Genomic DNA, 17,005 nt, shown 5'->3' on the forward strand with positions numbered 1-17,005 from the left:
AACTGGCTTTCCAGGCTTTCGAGCAATGCAATTTTAACCACTGAGCATCTGCTTGGGCCTGCCTTTTTGGGGGCTGCATGGAGGATAGTTACTGTCCTTAAACTGCTAAGAATTAAACAGCATAACTGTACCTAACTTTTCCTGATCCAACAAGCCCTGTGGGTCTGACTGTCTCAGCACAGTGTACAAGGAAAAGAAAACCCAGATTCTTGTATTGCAAAGGCTTCGCTTGAGTTGTGTAGGAAAAGAAATAACCATGTTAACATATAGGTATTTTTCAAAAAAATGATGAACTTTCATATGTATGCATTTACTCCTCTGGGTAACGTCAACAGTTTCTAATAGTCCAAAATACAGTGTCTAGCCAAATGGCATTGATCTAATAATATAAAATTCCTAAAGCAATATATGCCTGGGGAACAGCATTTGCCTGGGGAAGGCCTGAAATTTATAGAGAAATATAATACTGATTTTTACGGTTCATAAATATTGTCAATGTTCATGATATGCAGTATTTGTTTATCTGGCACAGAGAGATACAGTGCTCCTTTGTATCTGCGTTTACATCCTGCAGATTTACTTTACTATACAGTACAAATTGAGGTGCCTTGTGGTATCTGTGGAACTTATAAGTCAGCACTATAACTAACAATACCGCAAAATCCTTAAAATGTAGCTAATTATGAGCATCAGTCTCTTTCCATTTAGATATAATGTGAGGAATACTTGAAAACCTGAGAGTAATTGCATAGTATTTTTTGAATGTACATTGCATAGTGTGTTATGACATATGCCTAGCATTTTCAATAAATTCAGGATATCCCAGTTCTGAAACCATAATATTCTACCTAAAGAGGAACCAGTTATCTTTCAAAGCTGTACCTTTGAGACAGAATTGATACATGTAAGTTAACGATAGCTGGAAATGATGCTACTTCGCAGTAAGCTGAGGACCACATTTTAATTGAAAACTACTCCCAGAACTAGCTTTGCACCCTGTTCGTTTTCCTAGCGATTCTATCACTGTGACATGTAGCGGAAGAGAACTACTCACAATGAGCAATGGAGACGCCAACCCCTTACATTAAAAACTCTGATAAGCTAATAGGCCACAACTAACCCTGGTCCTGAATCCACACGTTGCTGTTTCTGTTGATGCTGGCCCACCCCACACTCCCATCAATCTGCTATATTATAGCTATACAAATAATTGAATAAAATATTTTAAAAAGTAAGACTCCTGTATAGCATCAACTCTTCTCGAATGTATGTACATGTGTGCAGGTGCACACACCATTGCATGTGTCCATGGAAGCCAGAATTTGGCTTTTTGCTCCTTTCTATCTTATATTTTAGGAAAGGGTCTCTTATTGACCCTGAAGCTCACCAGCATGGCTAGACAGACTACCTGGCTCCTACTCGCACTGCCCCCTTAGTGCTGGGGTTACAGACATATGCCATCCTGTTCAGCTTTTACCTGACTACTGGGAATCTGAACTCAGAACCCTATGTTTGGTTAGCAAGTGCTGTACCTACTTAGCAATCTTGCCAGCCCAACTTCTTGTGGGTACTTAAAACATGCTTTCATCTTTTTTTTTTTTTTTTGTCTCTCTTTTATTGAGAAGGGTGATTCATTTCTGGTTCACTGGTCAGACAAAGAGGACATACATCCTAACATTTAATTCAAAGTTTGTTTGAGTGTGCCATTTCTGATGTCTCTTTTGGCTGCCTTCTAAAGCATAGACAGATTTGAAGCAATGCTCTGTGACAGCTCAAAGCTCCCCAAGCCAGTGGGATACATCAATGCCTTTGCACAGCAAATTTCTCTCATGGTCTCTTCGCTCCCAGTCTTTGTAGTAGGACTGTCCCTGCTCCTGTCCCTGATATGGACTCTAAGCAGTTGCTTTTCAAAGAAGGAACAAGGAAGCCCTATGAAAAAGTTTGGTCCAACACCCTTTTTGCCAGACACACTTAAGAGACTCCTTGGGAAGTCAAATCCCAGAATGTGAGTGAGCCTGTAGACCACAGCACAAGGCTACATGAACAGCAAGCATGAAGCAACTAGGTGTAATTTCACCCACCACTAATTGAGAAAGCTTGTTAAATTATCCCTGATAAATCAGCAAGGGCCTGCTAATGATATAGTTTCAAAAGAGAATTTATTTACCTTAGCATGTACCTTTTAATTTTATTTACAAATAATTTTTTGAGACAGAGTCTCATGTGCCTCAAGCTAATGTCAAATTTGATAGGTCCCAAGGATGACTTTGAACTTCTGGTTCTCCTGACTCAAGAGTCTGAGTCCTTGGACTTACAAGCGAATCTCACCACACCCAGCTTACACAATTCAAACCCAGGACCTCACGCATGCTAGACAAAGCACCCAAGCATTGAGCTACATCCCCAGCTTTCCATTTCCTTGTTTCATTAACACGTAGTAATTGTTCATCCTACTGACGTTCACTGTCATATATTTCATGTGTACCTATGTGCCCTTGTCAGATGGAGAAGGAGAAAGATTTTTACTTGGCACCATTATTGCAGCCAAGAACCTGTGGCCTGACAGAGCATAGCCATGGCTAAATAGACATAGGATTAAATTGAGTCCTCGTGACTTAGCACTATACCCACAGTACACACCAGTGCTGCTCAGGATGGGAATTAACAGAGGTTCACAACTGGACAAGGGGCAGAGAAAGAAAGACCATGGAATGCCCAGCCTTAAATGGGGCATCCTTATCGTAGCCACTCCTCCCAGGACTCAGGGATCTTTGCAGAGGAGAAGGCTAAAAGATTGCACAAGCTAGACGTGGGGGATGAGTACAAAGAAACTGTTTTTCAGACACTACAGGGCAGTTAAGCAGATGTTCTCACAGCAGTCGTGACATCGTGTACAAGACCCGGACAGATCAACCCAGACAGAATCCCTGTAGGAAGTCCCATGCCTAGCTGAATGGCTATTGACAACTGACAGGTACTGGGACAGAAAACATTCATTTTCTTTAAGACTATAATTCGTGGTAGAGTAACCACACACCAGTGGATGGTCCCATGCTTAAAGATATATAGATAATCAAATTGACTTGATAGTTTTTTTACTAATAATGATAAGAGGACACAGAGAGAGAAAGGGTCAAAGAGTGGTCTGGCAAAAGTTAAGAAAGAGAGGGTCAATATGACCAAATGTATCATATGAGAGTCTCAAAGAATTTAAGTATTTTTTTAAAAAGAGAATTAGAAAGATCATATATATATATATATATATATATATATATATATATATATATATATATGTGTGTGTGTGTGTGTGTGTGTGTGTGTGTGTGTGTGTGTGTCATTTGTATATCATCATGAGTGTGTACTCATATATGAGAAGGCCAGAGTTCAATGTAGAATATCTTTTTCAACCACTCTCTTCCTTGTTTTTTGGACAAGGTTTCTCATTGAACCTAGAACCCAAAGATTTCAATAGACTGGGTGGCCAGGGAGCCTCAGGGATCCTGGTATCTCTCCTTCCCCAGCACCAGGATGCATGCCACCCCACTCATTATCCAGGATGCATGCCACCCCACTCATTATCCAGGATGCATGCCACCACACTCATTATCCGGGATGCATGCCACCACACTCACCACTCAGGATGCATGCCACCACACTCACCACCCAGCATGCATGCCACCACACCCATCATCCAGGATGCATGCCACCACACCCATCATCCAGGATGCATGCCACCACACCCATCATCCAGGATGCATGCCACCACACTCACCATCCAGCATGCATGCCACCACACCCATCATCCAGGATGCATGCCACCACACTCATCATCCAGCATGCATGCCACCACACTCACCACCCAGCATGCATGCCACCACACCCATCATCCAGGATGCATGCCACCACACCCATCATCCAGGATGCATGCCACCACACCCATCATCCAGGATGCATGCCACCACACTCATCATCCAGGATGCATGCCACCACACTCATCACCCAGGATGCATGCCACCACACTCACCATCCAGGATGCATGCCACCACACTCATCACCCAGGATGCATGCCACCACACTCACCATCCAGGATGCATGCCACCACACTCATCACCCAGGATGCATGCCACCACACTCATCACCCAGGATGCATGCCACCACACTCACCATCCAGGATGCATGCCACCACACTCATCATCCAGGATGCATGCCACCACACTCATCACCCAGGATGCATGCCACCACACTCATCACCCAGGATGCATGCCACCACACTCATCATGTGAGTGCAGGGATAGAAACCTGGTCTTCATTCTTTCCCGCCAAGTGCTTTACTGGCTAGACCATTTTCCTAGCGTGTTTTTTTTTTTAAAATAAATTACCTTTTGAAGACCACAAAAAAAAAAACCTGTTTTATGTAAGAGTTAATGTTTCCTTCCTAAAGTCTCATTCATTAATTTTCTACCAAAGAAAACCTTTGCTCTCAGTTATCCATCCTAATGACTCTGACCTGTGAAGTTACCATTCTAAATTTATTATGATTAGGACATTTTTCCATGTAACAATCCATTTAAGTTGAACAAAAATAATTGTCACCCAATTGTCATTAATAGCCTTTATATTAGGAACAAAAAATACAAGTCTATATCAAAACAATTCTACACATTCTTAAGATGCATTCCATTATTGCTTAAAAAAAAGAAAGAAGGGAAAAATCAATTCTCATTTCTACTGAATAGGTTAATTGCTTAAAAATACTCATTAAGGGCCTATTCTACACCATGCATTATTCTGACTGAGAATAACGAGTCTATGTATTGGGTTTTTTTTAAACCTCTCCAGTAATTCTAACATTCTGTTCAAGTTAAAAAAAAATCACTACTAAGGAGACCCAGGTCTGAGAGGAGGGTGGGAAGCATTCACCGGGTGGACAGCATTTGAGAAGGATACAGCCATAGCTCATGGAATGGATCTGGTCCCGGTGATTTCAGGAACTAGACAAGATTGAGCCTGGTCATTCCTTGAAAAAAAAATAGACCTGGAAAGAATAGACATTCCCAGGGGTGTTGAGGAGCAGAGAGAATGGCATATGAGAAGTAAGGAACGCTCATAGAACTGGACCATCTACTCTCTGGAAGGGTTAAAAAAAAGGAAATGAGAGGAGTCAAGATGCTTTGGCTAGAGCTACACAGGAAAAAACAACCTTAAAACAATATGAAAGAATTGAGTTTCCCTCATCTGACCAGAGAGAAGCACTGTTTTAACATTTTAAGGTGGTAAATATGATAGGAAGTGACCTGTATTTGAAAAGGGAAAGTGTGCATAGTGGGTGTGCATTCAAGAGTAGGCACTTTTTTATTGGCCAACTTAGAAACACTGAGGTGCCTAATGATGACAGATTATCACTGTCTCAGAGCCACTCTCTTCACTGCACCCAACAACTCTAAATACACATCATGACATCTTGTACACATTCAATCAATAATTCATTCATTCATTTTTGATACTACATCTGACTATATAACACAAACTAGTCTCTACTGATCTTTATGCCTACATCTTCCGAGTCCTGGTGATAAGTGCTCCATGCCTAACTTGAACTTATTTTTAAATTTTGTTAACAATGTTTATAAATGTCATGGTAATGTTATATCAAGAAATTAAAAATAATACCCTTGATTCACCAGCATTAAAACAACTAAATTATTAATACTAAGTAAATAGAGATGAAATCATGATGATAGCATTTATTACTTAGTGCCTTTTAAAAATATATTGAAGATATATATATATATGTATCGTGTGTGTGTGTGTGTGTGTGTGTGTGTGCACTTATTAGTTGACTCATCTGAATTAGACAATGGATCTGAATTACTCAATTCATCTGTGGATGTACTTACTCTCTTCTACTCACAATTGAAGTGTACCAGAAACTTAACAATGGATTGAGAAAACACAGTCACTCAATTGAATTAATAGTGTAGTTTTTAACTAACAAATAATACACAGCAAAAAAAAAATTTAGAATTCATAAAATAAATTTGAAACACCTGAGTAAGAAATGAAGGCTTCAAGGAGATGAAGGGAACATGTTTTTTCTCCTAAAGGATTTTCAGTAACTATTTGGTCAGTACTTACTGATGAGCAGCAATCTATAGGTACTCTACTCTAGCTAGTCATTGCTTAAGGAATAAACAAATGAAATCCATCATAATCTTCCTTGGAAGATGGTTAAAGTTTGGGGTTTAATGATAATATAAAATAAGAAGATATTTTAAATTAGGAAAGACATACATCTCTCTCTCTCTCTCTCTCTCTCTCTCTGTATCTCTCTCTCTCTCTCTCTCTCTCTCTCTCTCTCTCTCTCTCTCTCTCTCTCTCACACACACACACACACACACACACACACACACACACACAGACTTAGATGTCTCTAACACCAGATTAAAGGCTTTAGCTGTGATACTGGAAGAGCCTGTGAAGAAATGTTTTGTGCAGAGAGCCCAAGTTTTAAATGATAAATTATCTTCAAATATCTGATGAAGTATTTGAATATTATATGACTTTCCAGAAAGGTGAACTACAACTAAGAGTGCACGACAAAGGGAAGAACAGGAAACTGAAATGATATCTTTCGCTACTGCATATTTTTGTGTACTTTTGGTTTTTGATTAAGGCTTAACTTGATGTGACTGTTGTAGGGGAATTCTGAGAATCGAGGTATTTCACCACCTGATCTTCAATATGTTATTTCAACTCCTCGTCGTGTGTGTGTGTGTGTGTGTGTGTGTGTGTGTGTGTGTGTGTGCGCGCGCGCGCATGCGCGCACGTGCGCACATGCACGAGCACCAGGATCTAACACTTTCTAGCTCACTTCCTCCTCTTTTTTCTCTTCCACTCCCTCCATCTCATTTTTTTCTTCTCTTCTTCCTTATTCTCTTTTTGCATGTGTGAGTATGCATATATGTTTTCATGTTTATGGGCACCTAGATATGCACATGCACACATGTGCTTGTGGGCCAGTGCTTGATGCCGCTGCCATATATATTGAAGTCACTTGCACCCAAGTTTGGTGGCTACTCCAGGTAGCCAGCTTGCCCTGCGTATCCCCATATTTGCTTTGGAAGTAGCATGGATGTGAATGCTGAGGATTCGAATTCCAACATTCGTGCTTGAGGGGCAACAATTTACCCACCAAGCCATCTCCTTGGTTTTTATTCCAAATCTTAAACTTAAAAGAACAGATGTTAGAATGTGATGGGCTTGCTTGAATAAGCTTAAAAGAAGATTCAGAATGCTTTATTTAGTGTATCAATAATCACGATAAATACAAATTGTCTCATATCCAAATGAAAAGGCAAAGCTTCTTAGATTAAAAGGCATAGCTAACCTCAGTGCTGCCTGCAAAAAAATAAAATAAATTAAAATGAGGGGATGCTAGCAACTGAAAAATAAATTGAGAAGCATACTTATTTTAAACCAAATAAAAAGAAAACTAGAATGGCTATATTAATATTAGACAAAGTATATTTCTGAGCAAAGAATATTACTAAGAGTAAAGAGAAAAATTTATAATGATAAAAGGGTCAATTCACAAAGAAGCTATAAAAATGCTCCTTGTTGTGAATCATTGACTGATGTGATATAGACAAACTTCATAAAAGCAAAATCTACTAAAGCACACCCAAGAGGAAATAGATAACTTGATAGTCCTACATCAATGAAAAAAAAATAGAATTTGTACTTAAAATTATTCCCACAAAGAAATACCTTCACCTACCATTAATCTCAGAGGTGAATTAGATCAAATGTTTATAAAGAAATAATGCTGATAGACTTTTTCAGAAAACTGATAGCTGGAGTTACTCCAAGCTCATACTGTGAGGTCAAAATAAACCTGATACCCAAAGTCAACACATAGAAAGAATACTTAGTTCTTAGAAATCAGTTTAGGGTCACAAAGGAACAGACAACCACTCCAGTTAAAGTACTCATCAGAACAGAACTTTACTCTCCATCCAGAAGATTCACTATAGCATTTTTGTTTGTTTGTTTGTTTTTTGTTTTTTGTTTTTTCTCCCAGCAGAGGACATTCTTAGCAATCAGGAACCAAGGAATACCACAGTCACTCCATGCGCACACACAAAAAGGGAAAACTCACACAAGAGATTTATTGGAGAGAATAACAGAATGATGGCTGCCTGTAAAGGGAAGAAAGCCCACAAAAGAAGGCTGGGCAAAAGAGAGGGTTTCCGTGGGGCTCTTGGAGCATGTGCAGTGAGCTAGTGAAGACAGCATGGCTAGAAGTATTTTTTGGCATCAGGAGCTCACAACCACTTGTAACTCCAGTTCTGTGGTTTCCGAGATCTCCTTTGGCCTTTGCAGACAGCCAGGCACACACACACAGAGAGACACACACACACACACAAATAAGAATACATTTAAATTTTTTGAAGTGTGCAAATTATAAAAATGACAGGACACCCCTGAAAGACCATCACAAACATAAGTAGACAGGTTCACGCATCAGATTGCTAAAATATCAGCTTTTCTCAGGTTGACAGAATGCAACACAACCACCCTGGAAAATACTCTGGCAATTTCTTTAAGAAGTTAAACACACCTTTCATTTGACCTAGCCATTCTCCTGTAAATGGCACATCCTCGGTATAATTCCTGAGCCACGGAAGGCAAAACTGGCTTTCTGAAGCTTAGTTTATGAAATCATCCTTCTCCTCACTAGCTCCTTTTAACAGCTATGCTGCCTGAGATTAAAGTGAGGTTCTCTCGGTGATGTTTTTCAAACCCGCCCCTACTAGATAATTGAGTTAGTAACAAACATTTCTACAATATTCTACATTAGTGAGAATTTAGAGCCGGTGATTTAGCTTCTCCTTTCCCACCCAGGCTCCCTCTAATTTCTGCAGGGTCCAGGAAGATGACAAAGCAGAATGCACCCTACCAGGAGATTTCAACCACTTATGGTTAAGAAAGAGCAAATGGCTGCTACCCAGTGGTACCAACCACTGTAGGGAACATGACAGAAATGTGTCAGGATGGCAGAATCCCAAGTCACCAGCTACCCAGGCTCAGATCAGCCACTTTGTTCATCAAAGAAGAACAATCTGTGGCTTTCACGCATTCAGTTTCTCACACCCTACTTCTGAAGTCTCAGATGTTTCTTGTATTTGTTGTGTCGTGTATCTGAATGTAAATGGAATTTAACCCTCAAAGTAACTTGGTGTCTCTTTTTATTGTTTAAAGTAACTTTCATAGAAATTAATCCCATAGGCAGGATTGACTATACACATTGTATTTATCAATAAATATAGTAAAAGCTAATTATATACAATGCTAATTTTATATTATGACAATACATTCATATTTGTTCTCATGTTAGTATTACAAATGACATATTATATATGATGTTATATATTTTGCATCATTTATATATAATTTTTTATATGTTATATATCACAATTAATTGTCCTCGATGTGCGCAGCACAGCAGATTAAAACACTACAGCCTTTTTAGGCTTAAGCAAACCACAAATGAAATGTTTGCGATGTAGCTTTTGAAGTGCGGAGCTCTCTAGACTCATGTGAGTCCCTTCCTCAACTCTACCCTGCTCTGATTAAGAGCTGGCTCCCCACTCCCATGTGCCTTAGGGTAAATCTTTCATGCACAGCGCTCTCAGGCTTTCTCTGCTTGCTGACTAATGAAGAAGTGGCATTTTCGCAGAATTCAGAGGTAGGCTTGCTTGGTTGGCAGTGTCGCAGTTGTAAAGCAAAGGGGGTACGCAGGCCTCCACCTGCTTCTAACTGTGGTTTTGAGCCTATGGGTATTTCAGAAAGGAATTGGGTCCAAGTTGCCTGGCCACGTCACCATTGGTCAGTTGTCACCATCCCTAACATCAAATTCAGATTTTTTTAATTCACTCCTCTTGTGGTTATTCTAGCTCTTGGGCCCTCTTCAAACATTTATCTCTGTTGCTATGCATCTTCTTGGGTTGCTATGTTTAAAGCTTTTAGTAAGTATTGTTTGATTTGAGCACTATTATTCTGTCTTGGGTTTTTTTTTTTTTTTTTTTTTCCCTCAGCAATTCACTGTGTTGGTTTAGGGGCACTGGAGCACCTAATCCTCCTCTAGTAGATTTCTGAAGCCCCCAAGATTCGTGTACTTGTAAATGCTTCGAAAGTAATTATGCAAACAGGTGCTTTAGCAGTGGGAGATAATCAACTCTCAAAAATAATATATTGTCTATCATATAGAGTTAATGATAGATTCAGGATCCGGGCACCTAGAGAAGCAATTCCCATCAGCCCCAGTGCTTACTCAATCTTCCCAAATCACTGAGTCTATCAATTGGTGGGAACTTCTGGTTAGGAAAATCCACTCACTCCGATCCTGGGTCCCACCGTGATGGTGAGCCCGGGAGTCCTTGGTAACTGACTTATATAGTAGTCATTGGGAGACTACCAAGCACTGGATGTGATTCTTCGGCACTATAGCTGTGAACCATATAGAAAAACATCCTTAGAAGTTACATTCCAGTGGGAGAAAAGTCAATAATACAGTGTGCTTTAGTAAAATGGAACCTTGTAGATATGTATCAAGAAGGAAAAACAGAAGCAAGCAACAGGAAGGAAACCTCAAACAGGGCCTGGGATAGCACCTCCATGAAGGTATCAGGAAGGAGGCAGCCTTGTGTTGGAGTTTTTCAGGCTGCAGATGCTCGGACTCTAGGACAGGCAACATAGAATGCTCCTGAAGTCCACTGGGGGAATTCTCTTTGAGATCCAGCCTGGAGTCTGAGCAGCAGACACAGAGAGAAGCACTCACCAGTTAGGTTCCCAGAACTCTTGTTATGGTAAGGATTGAACTTTCTGGTTCCCTGGCTTTTCATGGCACTGAAATACTTGATTATGCATGAGCTGTGCTTTGACTATGAACCTCTAAAGCCCATCTGTGTGGAACTTAATCCCCCAAGCTGATATTTTGTAGGTGGGGTTTTAGGAGATAACTGGGCTTGGAGAAGGTCAAGTCTGCCCTTACAGTATTGGTTGCTCTGTAACAGGCAGAGACCTGAGTTAGCACATGTACTGTCCCCCTGTGTACTCCCATTCACTTCTTCTTGCTATGACATGACAAGAAGGCTCTCCCAGGAGCCGTGTGGGCGCCAGTGCTATTCTCTTAGCTTCCCCAGCTTCTACAAGCAGAAAGCAAACATTTTGCTGAAGCTTCAGAAAACTGAGTAAGGTATCCATAACAAAAAAGACATCTAAAAAGAGAAGCAAATCACAAACTAAAACCAAATTTCTCTTGGACAACCTCTAGATCCTCACGGTGAAGTTATAGCTAGAAATGTCTGACACAGCTCGGTTGAAATCCTGATGCCCATCGTTGGCAGAAGGCTGTTTGTCTGTAAAGAAAGCCGAGGAATCTTGAACCCCATTGAACATCCCCCCCCCCGTTTGTGTTGATGCAACAGCAGATAGCACATCAGTGGCTAAAAGACAATATAGTTATCCAGTTTTGAAATATGTTTCATGAATATTCATTTACCTTTGGCTTTCACTAATGGTTGCCCAACAAGAGAACCGATGTTGATAATTAATCAATAATACAACACACTGGAAAGCATGTTTTCATTAGGGTTATGTCTATCACCCAGTGTCTGTTCTCAGGGCTTTGTTGCCACATTCTAATTAGTTTTAATTTTGGTTTTGTTTGTTTGTTTGTTTCCCTACAAAATTATAAAAGTTTGTCTCCAGCATTCAGTTCCTAAAATTTAAGATAAATGAGGTGAAAATAGAACAATAGCTTTATCTGGTTAGATTTAAATACAGTTGATATTATTTATATCAAGCACTAATAATAAAGTTTTTTAATAATGAAAAGTAATTATCATATGTGTTTTAAATTGTGTGTGTGTGTGTATGCATGTGTATGGGATCTCACGTGTGTGCATGTGCATGTGGGAGTCAGAGGTCAATGTTGGGTGTCTTTCTCTATCACTCCCTGCTTTATTTTTGATGCTGAGTCTCTCACTGAACCTGGAACTTGCTTATAAAGCAAGATTAGCCGGCTAGTTACCCGCAGGCATCTTCCTGCCTCTGCCTTCCCAGACCTAGGATTGAAGACGTTCAAGACTACATCTGACTTTGCGTGGCTGCCGAGTCAAGCTCAGAGCCTCAGGCTTGCACAGCAGACACTTTACCAATAGAGCCAGCTCTCCAGTTCCCCATTTAAAAAATAATGTAACCTAACACTTTGCTTCCTTAGAGATGCCCTAAAAGAAAAACTATACACTGCATGATTTAAAACAATAGAACCTTATTGTCTAGTAAATTTTGGACTCTAGAAATAGGAAACCAAGATCAGGGGCTGTGTTATCTGAGGTCTGAACAAAGCGTCTTTCCCTGCTTTCTCCTTTCTTCTGGTACTTGTTTGAAGTCTTGCATTGTTTGACTTCTAGATGCATCCATCCAATCACTGCATATTGTGTTCATGGCATCACACCTCAGATGTTCTGTCTTCTCCCCACTTTATAAATATTCCTGGATTGTTAAACTAGACCCAACCCTAATCCTGGACAGAGTCTTTTAAATTAAAACACACCTGCAAGAATTGTACTTGCAAATAATGTCATATTCATAGGATCTGGATATTAGGGACACAGAGCGTACCTTCTGTGGGGACATGATTCAACTCACAAAAATTGGCATCTTAAATAATGATCTATTTATCAGAAAACAGTTGCAAGGATTTTAGGTAGCTATTATTACTTTGTTTCATTATGCTGCATTACAGAAAGCCATCTTCATGCAAGTATGAAATGTACTTTGTGTATACTCCCTTTTATATCTCGTTAACCTTTTTTTCAAGTTCTTAAAGGGGTTTAATGTTTGAAGATGCCCATTCATAGATATTCATAAAGATCTTTCTTTACTTTGAAACCCTTCAAATCTGAGGAACACGTGTACTGTTTTGAATGGTCAAGAATTCACAAATGCTAGCAATAGATTTGGGAGCACAAATTCCTCTACTTGATCTTAGCTGTACCTGCACTTTGAACAAACTGGAAAAGAAGGAAGCTATGTATGCTCCAGAAGCTGAACTAGTGTCTGATTCTAATGGGAGCACTAAAATCCGGAGGACTGTGAGGTTACTTTCCTCAATAAACCATCCATAGTGCTGCACTGTCCTGCTTTGTCAAATCTTAAACTTTAGAATGAATGTACAAATATTTTTAAATGAATGCAAATTGTTTGAGTTGGTTCACATCTTCTCAACTGGGTGAGATAATTAAGAGGAAACAAGAAAGTTCAGATAATAGTTGAAATCTTGAAACCTCTGTCTGGTTATGTAAAAGTTGACATTTCTCTTTCCAATGTCCGTCAATACTTAGAGCAGGTGACTTAGAGAGGAATCAAGTGACTGCCTTTCAGGGTGACAGTATTAATCATATCTCCTGTCTTCCTTTTGTTCACACTCCAGCAGTACATAGATTGAGTGCAGCATTTTCTGGAGCTGGGAAGGTAGCTCAGTGGGAGAGCTCTCTAGGAGCAAGGAGGAAGCTCTGGGTTATGTTCCCAGCAAACAAATCTAAGAAGGAAGGTGGATAAAAGGGGGTTGCATCGGCTCTGACATGCTGCACACACGTATGGAAATGTGCACCAAACTCTACTGATATCTGCAATTAACATAGCACAATCAAAAAGAAAACATATATATATATATATATATATATATATATATATATATATATATATATATATATTAAACCCTCTCCATTTCTGTCAGAGTCCATCACAGCACAACATATTTGCCTATACTCACATTCCAAATGAACTAGGAAACGCTTTTGCTTTACCTCTGGATTTTGTGATTCTCAGAGAATATACCAAACAGCTTGTAAACAACCAAAAAGAAAGGAAAATTTTCACAGATGGGACATGAGGAGTTTCTGTAGAAAACATTGAGATGGTGGCTTAAGTTTTAGCCTGAACTCCCCTCCTAGGGTTCACTTCTACACCCAGACTGTGCCACCCAGGATCTACCCCTTAGACCCAAGGGAAAATGAACTAAACTAAATTCCGTGCAGCCTACTCTCTCAAGGGTGCCAACTTGAGAAGGTTGCTTTCTGCTTCCATGACAGTAGCTGTTCCTCAATGACAGTTGAGTGCAGAATAGCTCGATGGAGCTCACAGCGTGCATACAGACACACCCGCACTCCATGATAGAAACAACAACTCAGAAGACAGTGGGTCCTCCCAGCATCCTCTGTGGGTTCTCAGAGTAGTCCTTTGCCCTCCCTAAGTTTTTCTTTCCTTAATACAGAATGGTTCAGGAAAAAAAAAGAAACACCCCATTGCATATAAACCAGATAAGAGATGAGATAGTTTGCTGTTTATATATGTAAATGTGATTTTATGATATCCAGATACACTGGAGAATTGGACTATCAGAAGTAGGGTTTTATTGCCATTTTCTCTTGGAAATGTGTTTCTGATGCCTGATGATGAGTGAGTGAAGACTGAACTGAGGCTGGCATTTCACTTCCAGGATTCAGCGCACTGACAAAGATTCCTGCTCTTGGACAACTTCTACTTTTCTAGAAATGACTATTTCTCTCTATTGAGGCTCATCCTCTTTGTTTTTCCTTCATTTCTTCAGTTTTCAAAAAAAAATTGTATGCCATCTGATAAAAGATCCTGTCAAAGTGTTAGTCTGTCTACCCACCTCCTTCTGCTAATGGCATCTCAGAAATCTTGCTTATACCCTGGAAGCTGGGGTGAGGTTTGCAGACCTAGATATAAGGAAAGAACAGTTGCTCAGTATTCAGAATTTATCTTCTGATATCAAATATAGCCATATAACAAATTTCCCCTAAAATAAATGTAGCATTTTTATGTTATCAAATTGAGCTCACATGTGAAGGTAAACATTAAACATTTTATGGTAAGCAAAATTCATAACTCTCTTTTATTGCCACCTTTTGGAACGGCCGCTTTGAGACGGCACATGTGAAATTGCCAGGCTGTGTATTTTTACATAAAGTAGTGTGTGTTGCCTAGAAAGGAGTTCTTTCTGGTCAGTTCTAGTCTGACTTAAAGGAGAAGCACTCATATAGAAGACTCCCATTGTATTGAATGTGCTTGTGACTACTGGCCTTAGCTATGAAGAACATTCCCAGAGAGCTCCATTATTAGGGACCACAGCATGCAGCAGAGATGAAGTGATGAGATGCCACATTAGGTCCCGGTCTATTTTAAATGACTTTCTTTACAGCTAGACCTGATTAAGGGGCATGATTCTACAATTCTAGAAACAATGCCGCTTGAATATGGACTGAACATTTTTTCAAACTTTTCTCTCATTCTCTGAAGTGATCTGGAGCCTTAGGAACCCACGTGTCTGTAGCCTCTCACAAATCTCTCTTTCAGATGTATTCATATTAGTAAAGGATGACTAGTAGGGGAGGGAGAGGGCTGTGCCAAATAAAAGTTCCCCCTTGGTCATATTACAACTGCCTTCATCTATGTCCGCTCATTTTCTCATTGCTATGGCAAAGACATCTGAAGGAAGAACACATGTCTTTGGCTCATTCTTTGAAGGGAAGAAGCCATGGCAGGGGGAGCCTGAGATAGCTGGTCACATTCATCCATAGCAAAGAAGCAGAGAGAAAGAGAGAGAGAGAGAGAGAAAGAGAGAGAGAGAGAGAGAGATGAGTGTTGTGTTCAATTCGTACCTACCACACACTTTTTTAAATCTATGTTGGGTCCTAACCAATGAGTTGGTAAAACAACAACAACGACAAACACTTTCACGTTGTGTCTTTCTTTTTCAATTGAACTTCTCTGAAAACTTCCTCTAAGACACAGCCAGAGGCATATCTCTTAGGTGACCACAAATTTAGCTCAAAATGACACTAAATATTTGTTATTACAATTCTACCTCTTGCCACCTTGACACCCACATATATGAGCCTTAACATTCTATCCTTGGATTTTTAAAAGTTGTATGTTCAACTTGTAACGTAAAATGTATCCATTCCAAGTTCAAGAGAGTCCATGGTTTTAATAGTGTCAACACAAGCCAAAGTTGCTTCTAATATTCAAGGCAATCTCTTACCTCCAAGTTTCTGTAAAATCAAAAACTTACTTACATGTTTTCAAAATGCAATGACCAAAACATTCACATTTGGAAAGATCTAGCCAAAACCAAGAATGAAAACCAACAAGTCTTGGTTGATAAAAACACCAAGCCCTGAGAGGATCCTTCTCTGCCATCCGGGGCTTGTGATGGCATCATCTGAGTTCCTGTGACCTTGGACAGCACTGCCCCACTAGGTCAGGCACCTACAGCATACGTGAGCCCTGGGGAACACTCCACTTGGTACTTGCAGCATTCCTTGGGGGACATCTTGGGTCCTGGCACCTCCAACATCCAAAAGTCCTTGCTGACCCCATTCTCATGTTTGCAACTTCACACAGTGGCCTCTGAGGGTCTCCTCACAGGATATCTCACTCTGACACACATTCCCAGGCCTTACTGGCTTTCTGAAATTTCAGTATAAGCCTTCGTGACTCCCAGCTTTATGTGCCCTCAAAGCCATTACCATGTGAACAATGCTTACAGGTTCTGTTTTGAACTGTAGTCAGACCCCATCTCCTTCAGGAATAGTTGCCTCCATGCAAATTGGCATCTGAACCTGGGAAAACACTTTCCCTAGGGAGTTGCTTTTGAGCAGGAAAACCTCTCAACACCAATGTCAGTTTGGGTTTTCTCAATGAATTTGCATTTTCATATGCTGGAGCCTCTGACATGTATGTGTGTGGTCTTGCACTGAAAGCTCATTTCCTCTTGCTCACAAGGTTATTCTTCAATGGCACTGACATCCAGCAGTTACAACTGCCTTCTTCTCACCTGTTACTGCCAACTTAATTATACTCCTTTTATCAAACTGCACATTTTCCATATCTTTCTCCTCCCCCTCTCACC

At 40.1% G+C, this 17,005-nt stretch overlaps 1 protein-coding gene across 1 annotated transcript in view; it reads left to right on the forward strand.

Annotated features, from left to right (window-relative positions):
- Positions 1 to 17,005, forward strand: part of Samd5 (sterile alpha motif domain containing 5) — a 393,914-nt gene that overhangs the window by 298,716 nt on the left and 78,193 nt on the right. The gene's annotated exons all lie outside the window — the stretch shown is intronic.

This window comes from Acomys russatus, chromosome 21 (genome assembly GCF_903995435.1).
Source record: "Acomys russatus chromosome 21, mAcoRus1.1, whole genome shotgun sequence".
Taxonomy (NCBI): domain Eukaryota; kingdom Metazoa; phylum Chordata; class Mammalia; order Rodentia; family Muridae; genus Acomys; species Acomys russatus.